The 20,805-nt window shown below is 31.1% G+C and overlaps 1 long non-coding RNA gene across 10 annotated transcripts; it reads right to left on the bottom strand.

The window, feature by feature from the left end:
- Positions 1 to 1,963: 1,963 nt before the first annotated feature.
- LOC104881811 (uncharacterized) lies at positions 1,964 to 13,398 on the bottom strand. 10 transcript variants are annotated; one of them, XR_787746.2, is made up of 7 exons: positions 13,263 to 13,398; positions 12,400 to 12,552; positions 10,904 to 11,138; positions 6,341 to 6,522; positions 3,644 to 3,663; positions 3,431 to 3,480; positions 1,964 to 2,379 (listed from the first exon to the last, which is right to left on the bottom strand). It is a non-coding gene; the product is annotated as an uncharacterized LOC104881811 (long non-coding RNA). The 10 variants fall into 10 exon arrangements; XR_002031902.1 differs by having other exon boundaries at positions 3,390 to 3,663; XR_009467871.1 differs by having other exon boundaries at positions 3,431 to 3,663.
- Between the last annotated feature and the right edge of the window lie 7,407 nt (positions 13,399 to 20,805).

Raw genomic sequence — 20,805 nt, 5'->3', positions numbered from 1 at the left:
AACATCCACTTTTCAACCAACCTGTCTTTTGCTATAGAACGATTGTTCATAGAGAAATGAATAAATCTAGTTTTTCTTAATAGGTGTTTGTTTAAAATCTCAAATAATAATAATAATAATACTAAATATAAAAAAATGGAAATTGTGATATGAATTGATGCTGATAACATGACAAGTAAAATGAGTATTTTAATAAATAATTAGATGATCCGTTAAAAACTTATGTGCATTTTAAATAGACGAAGATAATATTAATTTAAAACTTTAAGATTTTTTTTTTCTATATATTTTTCATATCAGTGAGTCAAAGCCCACTTTTCTTTAACCTTCGAGAATCCACCGCCAGGTTAAGAAATCAAGACAGAAGAAAATTTCATATCAAAATCACTTCCTAGATGTTTATAAAATGATACATCATCGATATGTTTCTTCAAAGAAACGTGCATTTGGGTGTCGACGAAATGGTCTGATAGACAGTGACTGATGATAGAAAAGACGATGAAGTATTGTCTACGTATAAATATGCGACAATGTGTATCGAGAATGTGTGAATCATGTGTCGATGGTAAATATATGCGACACGAGGATATGCGGTGTGCCCATGTGTACAAAAGAGAAGGACCCACCTCAATGTGGTGTTCCCATGATGAGGAGCACAATGGAATGAAGGTGTAAGGAGTACAATTTCCTTGAACCCCCTAGTTGTAATTAAGTAGAATAGTTGAGGTAATTATTAGGGTTGAATGAGATTAATCAAACCCTCTAAACCAACCACAAGAACCAACAACAAACAGGACCTAAACATTATGGAAAAATAAGAAAAGGAAGTTGAGAGCCAAGCCTAAGGACCCGACATTCTCATAATTCCAAATCCAACATTCTAAGGTGCAATTATCATCTCTCCAAAAAAGAGAACAATTTGAAGCAATAAGGGAGAAAAAGATAGAGAGAGACAGAGAGAGGGAGAGAGAGCGGGGAGGCAAAAGTATAATACTGAATTCCATGCAATAATCATACCCTTTCAATCAATTTCAAAAGTCTTCCACATCTCATGATGGTAGAGTGTGCATCAGATATTTGGTGGATCCCACTTTGTTCCAACCCCCTTCTCCTTTAAATATTTATTCCACTCTATGATTTTTTGTTTTTTTTTTTGGGTCATATTATTGTGAAGTGGGTTGATCATGTTGTTACAGTTGGGACTTAACCATCCTTTAACTACTTTGCTGTCACCCCTAAAATTTTTCATCAGCTCTTGTGTGATTTTTCCCCAAGTTTCATATGGCTCATAGCTTACCTTTTGATTTCTATTCTAGACTAATACACTCTTAGACCATGTTTGGAATACTGGAATAGAAAATGAGAATGAAAAACCGATTCCATCTCCTATTCATTATTATGAAACCAAATTCTAGGATTTTGATTCTCCTTACCTCCCATTCTATTTCCATTCATACACTACCCACATACCAAACACATCCTTAAAATTGCAGTTACAACAAAAAACTTTTATAATACAAATAGCATCTAACTTTTCTCTAGTTTACAACTAAAGCTAACAACAAAAGGGAAGCTAAGGTCAAAATGAAAGAAAAAAGCTCCTTGGAGCCCATGATGAAGTTGTAGCAGAGGCTGAGTCCCATTATCAGCTCAATGGGGTGAGTGAGTCGCATTAAGGTGAGAATGGGATGATTTCAGCCATAGGCACCAAGGAATCCAATATGAGATTCTGAAACATGAGTGGAATGGTTTAGAATTGGTCAATTTGTGTTTCCCACAGAAGAAGGTCCCCCCTTGAATTTGGGTGACAAGCCCATGTCACATCCCCAGTTGGTACATTATTATTATACTTCAATGGGGGCCTAGATATTAGACACAATATATATATATATGTGGTATCTTTCTTCATTTCATATTTTCAATTGCATCATCAATATTTCTTTAGATAGGAGCAAAACCCATGTAGTAGTTAACTGAAATTGATAGAAACACAATTCAATCTCTATTCAAATATAATCAACTTCATATACAACCTATCAGCACCTAACTTCTACCCCTTAAACATGGTGTATGGTTTGAGTTGAAAACTTCTGCAAACAATAAACCAAGGCCCAAAACGGAAAAATGCAGATGAAGACAGTAAAATCCAAACAGCAAAATGACAGAGAAGACAAGGATTTATTCAGATAAGGTTTCACAAATCCAAAATCTGAAGCCTACTCCCAGATGGGTCAAATATTCCCACATCAAATCTTGGGAAACACCAGTGAGAATAGAAACTCTAGTAATTGACTGGAGAAAGCCAAATTGGTACCTTCTGAGAATCTGAGCTTTTCCAATTAATCTTCCTATTCATTCATGAAAACTGCATCCCTTCACCTGCACTTCACAAAAGATTGCTCAGTTGGAGTTGTCATTTCCCTAGGATGCTAGAGGGCAGTAACAACATTAATCAATTAAGTTGCTATGCTTTGTAACAAGAACCACAAATATTAATCAACTTCCAATTTTTCATGAATCAGTACTATCCTCAAGTTCTCATGAAACACATCCACTGTTTTTGGCTCTTTCTTGTCTTGCAGCCCAATCATCTCAACATTATCACCTTAACCTTGTTCACTTAACTGACACATCCTTTGATATCTACTTGAATTTTATAGGCAAAATGTCCTCCCTCCTGTATCTTGCCAAAACATTGGAAACCAACATATGCTAATAAAATATTACCAATATACCTCCAAAGTCTTTGCCAGAGGAAAAAAAAAAGAAAAAAGAATGCATTACTGGAAATTACAAAATTGTAGTAGCAGTACCACAATAAAAAGTACAAGGCATCATAACAGCAGATACAGGCACTATTATATAGTGAGACTGCAGTAAAGCTGACTCAATGCCACAACATGGTGATTAAACCACACACCACAAACATACACCTACTAAGTCAACCCTTCACAGTAAATTGGATGCCACACTTATACCCAGATATCAAATGAATAAATTTATAACTCAGCCTGATACTTGAAGTTGGCTTCTCACAAAGCCCTAAAAGTTTGTGGTAAGAAGTGTGTAGTAAATAAAAACCTATAGGTAGGTTCAGATTTCATTACATGGTAGAATTAACGTACCGCAGGAACTAGTAACCGAGAGTACAGTAGGGACTTACTAGTAAAACTGAATTTTTTGGAAGAGTCATTACTATTAAAACTCCAGCCTCAGTATCAAATTGTTGATCTAAGTTACTGGCATATTTAAACCAAAGAGGATTTTATGGCTCATGCTTTGGAATTGATACAAAAGCACCTGGGGAATCTTTAGGAAATTCAACTACCTGTGGGAACTACCTAATCTATCTTAGTGTTCATCCAAATGATTGCCATTTACTCCAATACCTTCCCATAGTTGAGCAAAAATTGATATCAAGTTTGTTTACCATTTCATGCGAGTTATTGATTGCAACCATCTTTAGATGATGGGCCAAACCTGAAACATACTCAGACAGTGGTTGCAAAGTGTTACTTCCAGATTTTGAGAAATGAAATGACAAAAATTGATAAAGACAACTGATGCTTCCAAAAACATCATGAACAAAAATGGTAAACTAAAGAGCCTATATACAATCCCGAAGAAGGAATATGTCACTTACATGTATACAATGGGAACAACCTGTGAAAGGAAGATTTACAACTATAAGTTACCTAAATTACAATCAAGAAATCAAGGAGAAAAATATGTACCAAAAAATTGAAGGTGAACTAAGGAACTATCTAAATATAGTCTACAAATTAACCTACTAATCAGCTTCAAATTAAGTAAAAAAAATCTAGAGATTGACTTTCCACACTCCCCCATAAGTTGGTTCAAAGATGTCTATCATACCAAGCTTGCTTACTAGAGATTGAAGCACTAGTTTTGACAATCATAAGAATATCCATCAATTGCTCATGTAGTCACAAATGGAATAAAAATCAAACCACTCTCTAATTTTTCCTTAGTGAAGTGTCAATCAATTTCAACATGTTTGGTCCTATCATGTTAAACTGGATTATGAGCTATATTAATAGCTACCTTGTTGTCACAACATAGTTTCATAGGTTCTATTTCTTTTCATCTGCTAGAAAATTTTTCAACCATAATAACTCACAAATCCCTTGTGTCATTGCTCTAAAATCAGTTCAACACTTGACCTAGCCACCACTTCATGCTTTTTGCTTATCTAGGTCACAATGAATGTGCAAAACCCCAATCATCAAGGGATTCAAGCTAGTTTGCATCTGTGTAAGCCTTTACTTATAGGTGATTTTTGGAGAACAAAGTACCTTTTCTAGGTGTGCCTTCAAGTATCTTAGAATATTAAAGATTGCCTCCATATGAGCTTTAATTGGTGAGTGAATAAATTGGATAACTACACGGACCACACCAGCAATGTCAGGCCTGGTATGAGATAAATAAATTAGCTTCCCAACTAATCTTTGATATCAACTTTTGTCAACTAGTTTACTCTCAACACAAGCTCCTAGCCTATGGTTTGCCTCAATCAGAGTACGCTTTGATCTGCACCCCATCATGCCAACCTCCTTTAGGAGGTTTAACACATACATCCCTTGTGATAACAATATCCCACTTCATAACCTTACAACTTTGATTCCCAGAAATTACCTCAATACCTTAAGGTCCTTGATCTTAAACTTTTTAGCTAGAAGTTGCTTCAAATTTTCTATCTCATGTCAGTTGTTTTACTGTTAGGATGATACCATCTACATACACTATAAGAATGGTTACCTTTCAATCCTTAAAGCATCTAAAATATGTAGCATGATCATCTTGATTCTGATAGTATCCAAATCTGAGAAGAGATCGTGTGAATCTTTCAATCCAGGCTCTAGGTGATTGCTTAAGACCCTAAAAGGATTTTTTAAGCTTGCAAACCTTTTCATTATTACACATCCCCTCAACACCAAGTGGGAGATCCATATACACTTCTTCCCCTAATTCTTCAAGAAAGAAATGCATTTTTTGCATCCAACTGTCCCAAACAAAAGACTCACTAGTTCCCAACTGTCATTTTCATCCAAAACCATCATCTCCTCTTGAATTAATTTTTTCCACTTTGTAATAGCAAGAGCTTCTTGTATAGTTTCAGGAATAAACACACTTCTAAGATTATTAGTGAAGGCTCTAAAAAAGGAGTTTAATCTATGGTAAGAAATAAAGTTGCTTATAGGATGTTGTGTAATGGAAAACATATTTTCCCCTTGTACATGAGGTCAAGGGATCAAAGCCACTACTTCGATTTTATTTTTCAAGGGGGCATGTGCCTCTCTTAGCCTAAGCTAGCTCTGCCAGTGATTGTTGAGGTAGCTTCTCCCCATAAATATTTTGGCACTCCCTTTGTAATAACAAAGCCTAGGCAACATCAAGTAACTGTTTATTTTTCTTCTCAACTATCCCATTTTATTGAAAGGTATAAACACAAAATATTTGATGAACAACTCTCATTCAAATAGGTAACCATGGTAGAAGGAAAAAAACTCCCCTCCATTATTTGTTCAAAAAACCTGAAGTTTAGCTTGAAGTTGATTTTCAATCTTTCTATGGAAGGTTTGGAACATTTTGGTTGTTTCAAATTTTTGTTTAAGGCAAACCTCACAAGTATGATCATCTATAAAATTAAGAAACCACCTTGCCCTGATACATTGATCACATGTGAAGGGCCCTAAATATCTTTATATACGAGTGAAAAAGGTTGAGATTGTTTATAGATTTAGATAGGAAAATAAGCATGATGATGTCTGAACAATTCACATATTTCACATTACAAATTAGCAACTTTTTATTCATGAATATAGTTAGGTATAAAACTTTCAAATATGAAGCACTTGGATGTTCTAATCTACGATGCTAATATTTAATTTCATCATCATAGGACACAGAAGTAGCAATATGAGCAGCTTAAGACAAACATTCTGAAACATTTAGGTCTTCCTCAAAGTAGTACAATCTATCTACCTTTCTAGCACTACCAATCTTCTTCCCTATATAGGGATTATAAAATTCACAATGGGTAGGACAAAATTTAGCCACGCAACTAAGATATTTTGTTAATTTGCTGAACATGTAACGTTGAAGTTAGGACTAGGCGTTTAGAAATAGTAATAGAACCCTTTCCAACAATAGAAGAAAAAGACCATCAACAAACTTAACATTTTGCATAGCTAAACAAGTGACATAAGTTGAAAATAAAATAAAATTAATACAGTAGTGATATGATTGGTTGCCCTTGATTCTATGATCCAAAGGATATAATTTCTTGAGGTAGCATTGAAAGCAGTTAAAAAATTACCTCTTTAGGCTATGTTAAATGAGGAAGTAGAGAAGAATTATGCTCGGCTCATAAATCCAAGTAGTTGTTCTACTTTTTCATAAAGAGATTTGCTTCTTGCTTCTCATCTGATATGATAGAAATCAAGGCTAAATTCTCAATATTCAGTCCCCTCATCATCGCCCTTTTAATATCAAAATCCTCTATCAACAATGAAGACCAAAACAAAACACAGACCTATGTCAATAGTGAAGGTTAGCCAATAGCAGGGTCAACAATAGCGCCACAAGATAACACCTATGATTTGCAACAAAAAAAACCACTGGCAAAACCATTCTTAAACAACGTAATGTGCTTTGATAAGACTTGCAAATTTTGAATATATTTTTTATTTCATCTTGAAAAGTTGTACAATGTCATATATATAGATTATTTGTAATGGGGATAACCTAGGAAAGAAAGATTTACAATTATAAATTTCTACACTTACAATCAAGCAATCAAAAAGAAAAATCTCTATAAAGAAAAAGGCAAACTAGGAAATTATCTAAATATATATAGTTTTTATGAGACTATCTAAATATATTCTACCAATCAATCAACCTAGAATCAAGTAAGTAAATAAAATCTGGAGATTAACTTTCCACATTTGTGAGGCACAGTGTTAGAACTTTAGCCTAAATTTATTTTTTGATATATTTTGTTGGTCAAAGGCCTAACACTTAAACTTTTGGATCAAATTAGCCTAAAACCTTATAGTTTCACTAAGGTTTTCTAGACGTCTTACCTAAAAAAAAAACGAAGTCTTGCCATTGGAAAGTGTAAGATATGCTATTAAAAATTAATGTTATTCATAACAAATTGTTTTATAGCAATTAGCATGGAAAAAAAAAAAGAAAAGAAAAAACAAAACCTATATACTAACTTATTAGCGTTCTTATTCTTTCCTAGTAATCCTAAATCTTCCAAGCATAGTAACTTTAGGGTTAGAAAACTTAACAACTTATTGACACTTTTTATAATAAAAGTTTATAATGAAGAAGGTTTTTTAGATTCTAAAATAGACTCATGTATCAACTACGTACATTTCGACTCTAAAGATAATAAGCAAAATCTTCCTTTTTTTTTCCTTTGCTTACTAGAGTTCTTCCCTAGGTGTGCTTAAGAAAGGAAGATTTTGTTGATTGTGGTTCTTTAGAGTCACAATGATGCAGGTCTTTAAGGTCTATTGAAGAAAAGGAAGAAACAAAACTTTTTGCTAATTAGGGAGTTCTTTCCAAGGCGTATTCGAGAAATGAAAGAAATGAAGAAAAACAAGATTTAGTTAATTAGATTTACTCTGAGTCATCACCAGTAAGTAGTTGGTATTCGAGTCCTTTTTAGAATCTAGAAAGTTTCATTTATTATAAACTCTTATTACAAGAAGTTTTTATAAAATTTTAATTTTATAATTCCAAAAACAATAATTAATACCACTATTTGGAGGTTTTAGGATTTTTAGGAAAGAAAATAAGAGTCTCAAAAAGTTACAATATAATTTAGGTTTTTTTTCATGGTCTTATTTAAGTTTTTAGGTTTTTCTAAAATCTATATGTGAACAATCATGGAATTGTATTTTTTGTATAAATGGAGGAATTTACAATGAATATATAGGATTTACAAGGAAAACAATAAGGGGAAGTAATCCTATTGACAACCTAGCATACATTAAGCATAAACACCATTAATCAACTATACAAACAAGGAAGGAATCCCTCATTTTTAGCCCTAATTTACATCTTATACAAGCTGTACTGATTGTGGACGACTTGCATGATCAAACAATTGTTAGGATTTTGAGTAGTAACCAATTTCAGATTCCTATGGATCTGCCAACACTCCCCCTTGATTTTGAGAGTAGATATTTTCCAATCTCAACTTGCTTGTAATTTTTCGAAAAGAGTAACTAGCTAGTCCTTTGGTTAGAATGTTGACTAATTGCCCTTTTGTTGAAACATATGAAATACAGATCAAGCTACTAACCAAAGGACTTGATAAAGTGGCAATTCACCTTCACATGCTTAGTTCAGTCATGTTGGACATGATTATGAGTGATATTGATTGTTGACTTATTATCACTATACAACTCCGTACTTCATTCTTGATTCTAAGATCATTGAGAGTAATTTGTAGCCAAACAACTCACATGTTCCATGAGCCATAGATCTAAACCTGACCTTTCCACTTGATCTTGTGACAATTGATTGCTTCTTACTTCTCCATGTCACTAAATTCCCTCCAAGAAAAGTACAATAACTTGAAGTTGACCTTCTATCTCTATCATTGATCTTGCCCAATCTACACTTGTGTATGTTTCCAAGGTCAATTCTCTATCTCTTTCCTTTCCTTACAGTAACCTTCAGGTAGTGTAGAATCTTGTACATCGCCTCTAGATGTATCTCTATAGGAGAATGCATGAACTAACTCACCACACTAATTATATATGTTATATCTAATCAAGTATGAGATAGATAGATTAGTTTACTAACTCAATGATGGTGTTTCCCACAATCTACTACAACATCCTCCTTAATCTCTTCCAATTTGTGGCTCTGTTAAATTGTAGTGTGAATTGGTTTGTTATCAAGAATCTTTGTCTCTTTCAACATATCAAGTATGTATTTTTATTGAGAAAGGAAAATTGCATCTTTTGAATGAGCTACTTCTATGTCCGAAAAAAATACTCAAGTTTGCCCAAATATTAAAAAAAATCTAAAATAGATTGGTCAAGCTCAAGAATTTTTTGGGAATAAAAGTACCTCATTCAAAAGATGGAATCTTTATTTCTTAATAGAAAAACATACTTGATCTAGTGAAAGAGACATGGATGCTCAGTTGCAAGCCATTTGGAACTCCAATAGAACAAAACCACAAATTGGAAAAGGCAAGGAGGATGCAATAGTAGATCGTGGGAAATACCAATTTTTAGTTGGTAAACTAATCCATCTGTTACATTCTCGGCCAAATATATCATATCTAGTGAGTGTGGTGAGCCAATTCATGCATTCTCCTAGAGAGATACATCAAGAGATGGTGTACAAGATTCTATGCTATGTGAAGGCTACTCTATAGAAAGGAATTCTTTTTAGAAGAAATACAAAAATGACATTAGAGGCGCACACTGATGCATACAGGGTAGGATTAGTGGTGGATAGGAAGTGAACTTCAAGTTACAGTTGTTTTCTTGGAAGGAATTTAGTGACATGAAGAAGAAAAAACCAATTAGTTGTTGCGAGATCAAGTAGAGAGTTTGGGTTTAAATCTATAGCTCATGAAACATGTGAATTGTTGTGGCTATAGATTATTCTTAGTGATTGTAGAATCAAACAAGAAGTACAAAGTGGTATTATGATAACAAGTCAACAATCAATATCTCATATAATCTGGCCCAACATGACCAAACTAAGCATATGAAGGTGGACCATCATTTCATCAAGGAAAAACTAGATACTGACTTGATATGTACTCCAAATGTTTCAATAGAGAGCAGTTAACTGACATTTTAACCAAAGGACTAACTAGTTACCCTTTTCAATAAATCACAAGCAAGCCAGGAATGGAAAATATCTACTCTCCAACTTAAGGGGAAGTGTTGGCAGATCCATAGGGATTCAAAATTAGTTATAATGTTATGTACAAAGTTTATTTATATTTTAATGTAATCCCTAATTTGTAGGTAGATAGTAAACTAATCCTACTTTCATGTATAGAGAAATTGTATAAAATTTTGTACTTCTAAATGTTTGAATGAATGAAAAGAATTACTGTTTTTCATAGTCGATCCTCAATACTATGTTGCCATAAGTATGTCACTCCCTTTAATTTGTCCTTCACAAACCTTTGAACTTTCAAAAATAGCATATCAATACTTGTTTGATGCAATTTTCCACAACATCACAACTTGTTTGGAGCTTTTGAATCTTTCTTCGCTTTCTTCGCTTTTGAATCTTTCTATGCCCATACCTTGATGAATATGTATCATTGTTTTGCTTGCTTTATTATCCACAAGCTTGCTCTTTATGAAGTTTAATGGTGATTTGTTTTTAAGTATATGGCTCACACCCATTCCAAATTAGTTAGTTTGTGACTTCTTTCCAATAACTTTACCATCACATTAAATTTGTTGGTTTATGTCATGACATCTTCTTATGATTGGTGAGCATAAAAATCTTCTCCAAAACATGTTGAAGTAGTATTTTGGTTATTATAAATATTTTTGGGCCTCATTCTTGATCAAATTGTTCAACTTCTTAGCTGTGAACTTCAAGCTCAGAGCTTTTGATGTTATACTAAAATTGATGTAAAATAACCCTATGGTTGCTACCTAAAGTCAAATAATGATGTACAAGGACTTCACTTTTCTAGGCTTTAAAGAAGGGAATAAGAAATTAGGATTTATGGCAATGACAAAGAAGGCAAATTTCAAGAAAAAAGAAGAACAAAATGATAAACCTTAGGCTCTCATTAAAACCTTCTAAGAATCTTAACTAAAAAGGAAAATAAATAAGTCTCATCATCAAAGAGAAAAAAGAGTTAGAGCTAAACCTTAGAGTCTTATCAAAGTCTTCAAGAAGTCTCACAACCCACCTAAAAGAGAAAAAAATTGAATCTCACAATGAAGTTTGCATAGTTGGCTAATATAATTATAATTCATCGTATTTCCACTTTACGACAATTAGCTTATTATAGGGTTTTGAAAATCCAAATCTATAAAAGAGCAACTTAACTTATATTGTAATCTGTTAGAGCTCCAGTTCTTCTTGTAGGGCTCCTAAACCTTCTAAATAATGAAATTAAAACATTAAAATAGACAGTTCTAGAAAATTGAAAGTTTGAAAGTATAATAAGACATAAAAACCTTTACAAACACAAACACTTATAGAAAAATAAATAAATAAATAAAACAACCAACTGCTACCAGCTCTGACTCCAAAACAATCTAGCAAAATTACCAAAATATCCTTGAGTAAATTGGACTAGGGTTTATTTTATTGTATTTTATTTTATTTCCTCTTTTACGAGGGGCTAAACAAATTTTTAGCCATATCAAAGAAATTACAATCAATAGCATAAGCCACATGAAATCAAAGCTTAATAGCTTGAAGACAAAAAGGGAAAATATGAGGAGATGTAGCCCTTCTAGCTTGCATGTTAACTTTCTTAAGATCAAACATCCAAGCCAAAGTCTCAACCTTAGGTGGGGCTTGGAAAACCATTCCAGTGATGGTCAGGTGTTAAGAGAATAAGGAGAACAAATGGCCTTAGAGAAAGATTTACAAGAACAAGAGATGGACGACTTAACATGGTTATGCTTCCACACCATTTTTCTTGATGTTTTACATAAGATTTCCCAAATTTTGAATCATTCCAAACACTAATAATTCCAAATCCAGAAGTTGCCACCATGCTTCTAGGACATCCTCACCCAGACTTCTCCAAAACAGTAGGGGCTAAACATAAATCAATACAGACAATACATGATAAATAATCAAATTTGATGAAAACCATGGAGTGAAGATGCAAAACTGCAAATATTCCAAGCAAGCAAAGGCACAAACATTTATGAGTATTAAGAAAGATGTAATGATCTGCAACACCAAGTGTATCACATGAACCATTTGCTTGATAAGAAAGAACCCTATATATCAAAAGTAATCAGATGTCAGTTCATCATACTAACACTATCTCAGAATTAAACAGAAACTGCTCTAAATTTGTCAAAAACTAAAAGACTACATACAAATAGCAAGAAGATTTAGGGTACAAACTACATATAGTAGATAGAACATGGATGCATAAAAGTAACGTATAACCTTACAATTTTGCATTTTAGAATACTCTGACAATTCAGAGAGGACAAGTTTGTGAAAGAGTTGTGTAGTGTCAGAACCAAGAAGTTATAGAACAAAACCTTTGGGGCAGAATCAACTGGGAAACCAAATGTTCACCAATGTATTGTTCTTAACAAGAGCCTAGAAAAGTTGAATTACGCATCATTCAAAATTTCCTATAAGATAAGAGACAATGTGAAAGACACTCACCTAGAATAGCATTATAAGATCACCCATGACCACACCACCATTAGGCAACCAAATGTTCAACTGTAATATTCTTAACAAGAGCCTTCCAAGGTTGCATTATGCGTCTTTCCACACTCAAACTTCCATAGAGGGGACAACAAAAATGCTATTCACCTAAAGAGTACAATGGCATTATAACAACAGTGAAATCCACAGAGCAATAACTTTGAGCCTTGAAAACCCATGAAAGCTAGCAGTTCAAAATGCAGTAATTCAACTTCAATTTCAACACCAGTGGCAATTTATAAAGTAAGGTGCAAGCAAGTATGCATGATTCACACCGCTAAATCTCAAGCCACATAGACCCATTTAACTCACATTGATCAACACATAATAACTATGCCAGTCATTTTTATATCAAACCCACAGAGAAAACAAAAACCCACTTGACAAAATGCATGAATTTTAATCCTAAATTGTGTGAATTTCAATGCAAGAATTTCAAGCAGACTTTGAATTAGGTTGCATGCCATGGACCAGAATGAAAATGGTGCTAAAATGACAGTTTAGGCAATTACTCGAACAGGTGGTCTGCAAATTTTATTCCCAATTTTCACTCTCCATTTTCCTATCAGGTTTTCTCGTCCCAATATAATACCAAAATTCAGTTCCTGTCTTCAATGGAAGTAAGAATTCTTTGGAAAAAAAAACCCTATATATAATAATAGCAATAATCTCCAAACCCGAAAGTATCAGGAGAATCCATTTTGGGTTTTAAAAAATATCAAGACTTCAAATTATTAAAAAAAAAAAAAAAATTTAAAGAAAAGAAAAGAAAAGAAAAATCACAGAACAATGACACGTTGATATGCACAAAATCTCACCTCTACTTGTTGAAGGAACAAAAACCACCTACAAATACAATTTCACTCAACCGAACGAGTTTCCAAAAATCTTTTCCATCAAATTTCGCACACTGATGGAGATTTTTAAATTTTTTTCCTCTTGCAAAAAATAGTATTTTAGTTGAATTCAAATAGGACATTTTGTAAACAGGGAAGACAAAAAAAATTAAAAGATTAATTTGATAGTATTTTTAAAAATATTTTTTGAGAACATTTTAATTATTTTTAAAAATAAAATATATTTAAAAAATTAAGTATTACAAAATTTTCATTTATATTATTTAAAAATATAAGAAAAAAATGAGTTTTCATATTTCTATAAAAATAATTACAAAATTAAAACTTTTTAAAAATAATTTAAATTTCATGTATTCACTCACCTGTTAAAGATAATATCTAAGATAATTAAAAATAGTACTTATATAATTAAAATATGGTATTTGAATGGTTAAATTTTTTGCTAACAATGGTTTCACTTTATTTTCAAAAAAACTTTAAAAACTATAAAAAATAAATATTTTAACATTATGTTGAAAATATTAAATTTGGAGGCAATTAGAGGAAAATGCCACAAGAAGTAATTTTTTTTTTTTTAAAAAAAAAGCACCATACGAGTAAATTTTAATTATCATCCACTTATATTCAATTTTTATTTATTTATGCTAATATACTGACTAATATAACTTATTTTGATTAATATATGGGACGAACTCAATTGAAGACTCAAATTTTGAATTGGTTAAAATAAGTTCAAATTTAAAATTTATTTAATAGTGTTTTTCCTTGAAGGGTTTTTAGTGGAAATATTTTCTTTAAAAGTGTTTTTAGGCTATTGTTTTCTTTTGAAGTGTTTTTTTTGGAGAATTACCTATTAAATATTTTTCTAAAAAAACATAATAAATGATTTTTTTAATATTACAAGTGATATTTCAAATTTTTATAAAAGTTTCATAAATTTTATTGAATACTTAAAAAAAAAAAAAAAAAACTTTTTTTAGACTAAAAGTGTATATGATAGTGAATTAGGAAGTGTTTTTATAGACTTTTTAAGACTTGTAAAATTTTATTTTGCAAGTATTATAAAAGTTAGAAACACTTTCTACAATCACTATTAAACACACTCTAAAAATGTGTTTGATAGTGATTTTAGAAAATGTTTCAAATTTTTCTAACACTTAAATGATACAAAAATTTAAGTGTTAAAAATATTGAAAACATTTCTTAAAATTACTATTAAATGGACTTTAAGAATACATTTGGTAGTGACTTTAGGAAATGTTTTTAATATTTATAATATTTGAATTTTTTTATTATTCAAATGTTAAAAATATTAGAAACGCTTTCTAGAATCACTCTTAAACGTAATTTAAAAATATTACATAAAATCAATATTAAACACACGTGACCTATTTAAACCCAACACGCATTTCAAAACTACCGCCATAATATACTGACGGTTAGCTTTCTTCATTTCTATACAATGTGCTAGTCTTTCCATTCCCCTTGTATACTTCTCTAGTGTAATTGAATTCCTAGGTGGTTTTAGATTATGAGATCTTCTAATTTTTCAAACTAAAAGTCCTTAAGAGTTGTATAGGCTTATTAAGATTATTTAGTGTACCAATCTATATATAGAAAGTGGATGCAACAAAGTTCAAGTCTCCACAACCCTAGACACTAGATTATTCTTTGGTGATCCCTCGTGTACATGTGCCAAGCTTAGTAGATGCAAGAAAACTTTCGATAGTCTCTAGAACCAGGGTTCAGATCATTCATTGTGTGCTATAAATAAGTAAGCCTCTCATTTCGCCAAGCTGTCATACTTCTAACTTCAATACTTGTTGTAGATATCAAAATTTTTAATGAAATAAATTATTATTTTTTTGAGCCCCAGTTGTACACTCCCTTCGTTCTACGAACCCTTGTTGATTCTGAACTTCGTTCGCGAAGGAACCGGACTTTTGACGGGCCAACCCTTTTTTATGCGACGCTTTACCCTGAAAGGAAAATGAGCTTTGCTCCTTCCTAAAACCTAGAACTAAGAGAGTTTATATAATATCATCAATTACCCAACATGTGGCACACTCTCATTGACCACTTATTACAAAAATAATTATCTAAAAAATGATTAAAAAATAATCAAATAGTGGTTTCTAGTCATGTGGGGTCCACTTAGGGGAAATGGAATACCCTAGATGCAATTCCCAAGGTAGAGGAGGTGAAACATCAAAGTGGCAGTGGATGACTTCTTATTCCAGAACCCCTATCAAAGGCCGCTATTCCAGACCAAAAGTATGGAATAGAGTAAGGCCTTCTTCAATTGCTACAACAACATGGTTGAATCTTGCACTTAAAGATCACATAATTTACTCTACTATTTGTTGATCATCAAGCTTCTCACCATTAACCCACATCTAGTTAACAATAGTTTGTACTCGATCAAAATAACTTGAGATAGATTCAGAGTCATTCATGTGAAGAGACTCGAATTCACTTTTTAATGTTTGCAACTTCATTCGCTTGACACGTTCATCACCTTTGTATAATCTTTGTAGAGCAACCCATGCCTCTTTTGCTATTTCCGCCTTTGAGATTTTCTCATATATGGATTCATCCAATGCTTGGAATATTGCGTAGAGTGTTTTTTGATCTCTTTTTTTTTTTTTTAGAATCTTTCAATCAATTTTTTTGCTTCTTTGATAGTCCTGGAATTCTTTTGAATCGATCACTTTGTTGTAACTAATATTCACTAGATCCCATAAATCTTGAGATCTAAATAAGACACATTTGAATACACCAATTATCAAAATTCTTACTTGTGAATTTTGGGAGTTGAGGATGACTTGGGTTATTATTTGCGGCCATAATTTCATTAACAAGATTGCAACTTTCTTGTGATTCTGCACATTCCCTAGTATTTTAGTTCTAATCTAACATTTCACATTTTCTAATCTTTTAGCTTTGATACCAATTGTTAGAACCCACACAATTAGGTATTGATAATATTTTACTAAAATATAAAATTTATTGCATTCTCTTTTTCAACCTAATAACAAGTCTATTTATAATAAACTAATTATACTTGTAATCAAACTTCAATTCCTAAAAGTCCTAATTAACATAGGAAGCCTAAATAAATAATAGTTCCTAATATTTATCCCATTCCTAAACTTATTCTAATTTGACTTTAAATCGGATTATAATTTCAACACTCATTCCTTCAAAACACATGTTCTATTATTCTTTTACAAATGGAAATTAAATATGTTATATACAATAAATTGCTATTTTGTAGTGTAACTAGTTTAATAAACAAAAATAAATTAAGTCAATAATAATGCCCATTTGAAAAGGAATAGATGAATTCAATAATAATGCCCAGATGATGAGCATTTATCATGGCTCTCAAGGCTAGTAAACTTTATAGTAAGGGAGGGTGGGTCCATGTACATATATTTCATAACTTCCATTTCAAAAACTAAGAAGGTATTTGATAAATCAATTTAATGACTAAATAACTTAATTTTAGTCATTAAGTAGATTAAATATGTTTAATAAAATAACTTAATATCACAACTTAAACTCCAAAATAACTTTTAAGAATTACATAAAAATAATTAACTTAATCTTAATTTCAAATCTCTTTTACTTCATTTACTCTTATTTAGTGAGAATATATTTTACAACTATAACTTTTCATTTACAACTCATCTTTTATAGTAAATATTTTTGTAATTATTTCATGAATCTACATTGCTTTAAATATGAATATTTAACAAATAAATTTATTACTTAAAAATTGGTGAAAATATAAATATTAGTTGAAATTAACGAAGGTAAATATTTCAATTGGATGATTTAGAATTTTAAGTTAATTTAAGTCATTAAGTAACAAATATTAAATGAAAATAATTAACTTATTCTTAATCTCAAATATTTTTCACCTCATTCATATACATCTAATGAGGGTACATTTTATAACCATGACACCACTTATTTTTTATTTAAAATATTTTTATGGTCATTTTATGTATCTACGATACTTTAAATATGAATGTTTAACAAACAAATTCATTGATTAAGATTAATAAAAATAAATAATAGTTAAAAATTAATAATGATAAATATTAGTTCAAATTAATGAGGGTAAATGTATTAATTTGATGATTTAAAATAAATTTTAAATTAACTTTTTTCAAATAGCATTAATACTTAAAGTAAAAATTAAGTGATAAGTTTTAAGTTAATAATTTAAGAATAATTTAATTTAAAAATTAACTTAAATTGTTAAAAAATAAGTATTAAGTTTTATTAAACATCCTCCTTGAACTATGATATAGCATAGGTATTTTAAAGAGGAAAGGGTTCTTTTAGGAGAATTTTCTTGGAGAAATTTTATGTTCCTTGTAGAGTGAGTTTTTCTCTTAAGAGTTGTTCTCTCTATTTATTTATTTAAATTTTATTTTATTTTATTGGTGAAAATTGTTTTGAATATGTTGGACAAACAGGGCCTTTAGATTCTTACTTTTCATCTCATTTATCTAATTTTCCAAATTCTATCTCTTGAATTTAGAGAATATGAGTTCATTATTTGTTACAAAAATAATACAAAGTATGTCTTGGATCCTCTAGACCATTTATTTGTTTCATTGGAAAGGGAGTGACAAAATAAAATTTATCAAAATTTTTGTAAAAATCAATATTTTTGTCTTTTGTCACAACAAAAATAATGGTTGTTAATTTAGATTTTTAGGGTTTTGTACGAGTTTCGAAGTCCTTTCATTGAGAAATAAATTATGAATTTTAGGCTAAAAGCCATTTTTAAGTTCAATAAGTGCTTTTGCAAAAAGGCTTCCAATCAAAGAAAGAAAAAACAAGATTCATATGACATATATAAAGCCATTCTATGTTTTATGACAATATTAATACTGTCATTTAAAATTTTTGGCTTTTGGCTTCAGCTTAAACAAAAATTCCAAATGACGATGTGCCCCTTTTTTTATTGAGATTTTCCTAGTAATAATATATATTATTGAAAATTTGACCATATTTTCATTTTATTTTTCATGCTAAGGAAATAAAAAGATTTTTTTTTAATATGCATTGAATGATCTTTATTATGTACTCATATTTGATTTATTTGTGTTTTTATATTATTTTATTTTACCTTTATTAATGATCGAGATTTCATCTTGCATTTCAAAGGTTAGATCGAGATTTCATCTATTTTCATGTATTTTCTTTTATTTTAAATTTTTTTAGAGTTTTTATATTAAAAAATAATTTAAATTTGAGAAATTTTTTTTGAAGAAAAGCATGAAAAAAATAAAATAAAATTATAAGACATGTCAAAATAGAAAATTTTGGTCCTAAGTTCCAAGGCCCGTCATGGTATCTAACCTTAGAACTCTAGGCATATTGTTTTTTTTTTTTTCATTAGTATATTTTCACATTTTCATTATTTTCTTCACTTTTCCAATCTCTACCAATTATAAGCTAATTTAGAACATTAAAAAGCAAAACTTATAAAAACGAAAATACAAGAATGAGAAAATCAATGAAATTAAAAATAAAAGTTACCAAAGGAGGAGAATAGAAGAAGAGAAAAATAAGTTAAAAAAACAGAGAAAAACAAAAGGAACCATAGATATTGAAGAAAGGGAAAAGTGAGAATGGTATGATGGGAAGAAATGAGAGTGGTTTTAATATTAATTATTTTTGTTTGAATATATATATATAGTCATAAAATATTTTGAACCTTCTAGAAAAATTCCTTTCACAAATGGTGCATTGTGATAGGTTAGGTTGTCAGGGTTGATTTTTCTTTATTGTATCACTGTAACTTGCATTTGTCATATTAAGGGGGAGAAATATACCTATTTTTTCTTTTCTTTCGATTCCTCTTTTTTCTTTTTAATCTAGTCATTAGTCCTAATTAGCTAGTTATAGTGAAACTTACTAATGATAATTTTCTCATCTTGAAACAACAAGCTCTTGCTGCAATTCGGGGCTTTAGCTTAGAGGGTTTTGTTTACGCCACCTCCATTTGTCCAATGGAGATGAGACCTAGTATCAATGGAAGGCCCGATTCAATAAACCTTAAATATGTGACTTGGTAGAGACAAGATCGATTACTTGTCTCATGGATTCCCTCTTCAATGAGTGAGAGTATTCTACCACATATGGTATGTTGCAATACAACCAACAATGTATATTTGAAAAATCATGACAAGGTCTTTGCAATATGATGCAAAGCCAAGATTATGCAACGGAAATTAAAGATCCAAAGTATGAAGAAACTAGGCTTGACAATGAGAGAATATCTTCTCAAAATGAAAACGTACTCTAATACTCTTACTTCGATTGGGCATCAAATCTTGGAAGAAGACTAGATTCACTATATTCTTGTTGGTCTTGGTGTTGAATATGATCTTGTGGTTTCAATCACAACTTCTAGAGTTGAATCTTACTCTTTGGAAGATGTACAAGGTTTGTTGTTAGCCCAAGAAAGTTGAATCGAGCAATAATATTTAATGAATTCTGATAAATCTTAACCATTCGTGAATCTTGTTTTTCAAAATCAATAGAAAGAAATCAACAATGGAACCCATAAGTTTAATCAAGGAGCTTCTCAAAGCTACCAAATAACACACCAATTTCAAAACTATAGAGGACGAGGTCATGGTAGCCATGGAGAAGGTCACTCATGGAATAGGGGTTCTAAGCCACAATGTCAACTCTGTGGAAATTTTGGACACACTATCCAAAAATGTTACCATCAATTTGACCCAAATTTCTCTAGGTTCATAAATGTGTTAGCCTCTACAAACAATAATGTTGCTAGAAACATAGGTTTGATGACTATAATGTTAACTACTCTAGAATTGCTTAGTGATAACAACTAGTTTCTAGATTTAAGAGTAACAAATTAATCATGTTAAAAATGACCTTAGAAATCTAGATTTCAGTTTTGAGCAATGTTTTGAAAATCAAACTAGATCAATTGGTCAGATTATCGATCTAGCCTTGATTTAATTTGGTTCACAAAATTATGTTCGAATAGAGTTGGATCGACATTAGACCGGCCAACCCAGCCGTTTAACATTTGAATTGATGAACTAGCTTAAGCGGTTCGGTCCAACAACCCTTCCACCTTTTAGTTCTAGGCCTAATGTTTAAAGCCTTTTAACTTTTGTTTTTTCTAAAAAGCCTTAGATGAGGCGTAACATATAACCTCTCCTAACCATTTTAATGGGTTGACAAAAGCTTCATTGAATGGCTTTTGTTATAGAGTAATTTTAGACTTTGCGATGTGGGTTTAGAGGGGTTTTTTTTTTTTTTTTAGGAAAGGTTAAAATAAAAATAAAAATAAAAGGATTGAAACCACTTACAAACAAAGGGAATGGAAGGTTGAGAATTGTACTAGGGTATCAAGTGGGAAAAAATGTAGGGTGCACCACTAAGAGGGGTGAATAACTATGCATGGGAATGCATTTAAAGGATATATAATATAATTTCAAAC

Source organism: Vitis vinifera, chromosome 15 (genome assembly GCF_030704535.1).
Source record: "Vitis vinifera cultivar Pinot Noir 40024 chromosome 15, ASM3070453v1".
Classification (NCBI taxonomy): domain Eukaryota; kingdom Viridiplantae; phylum Streptophyta; class Magnoliopsida; order Vitales; family Vitaceae; genus Vitis; species Vitis vinifera.
This window is presented reverse-complemented; position numbering and strand designations above follow the sequence as displayed.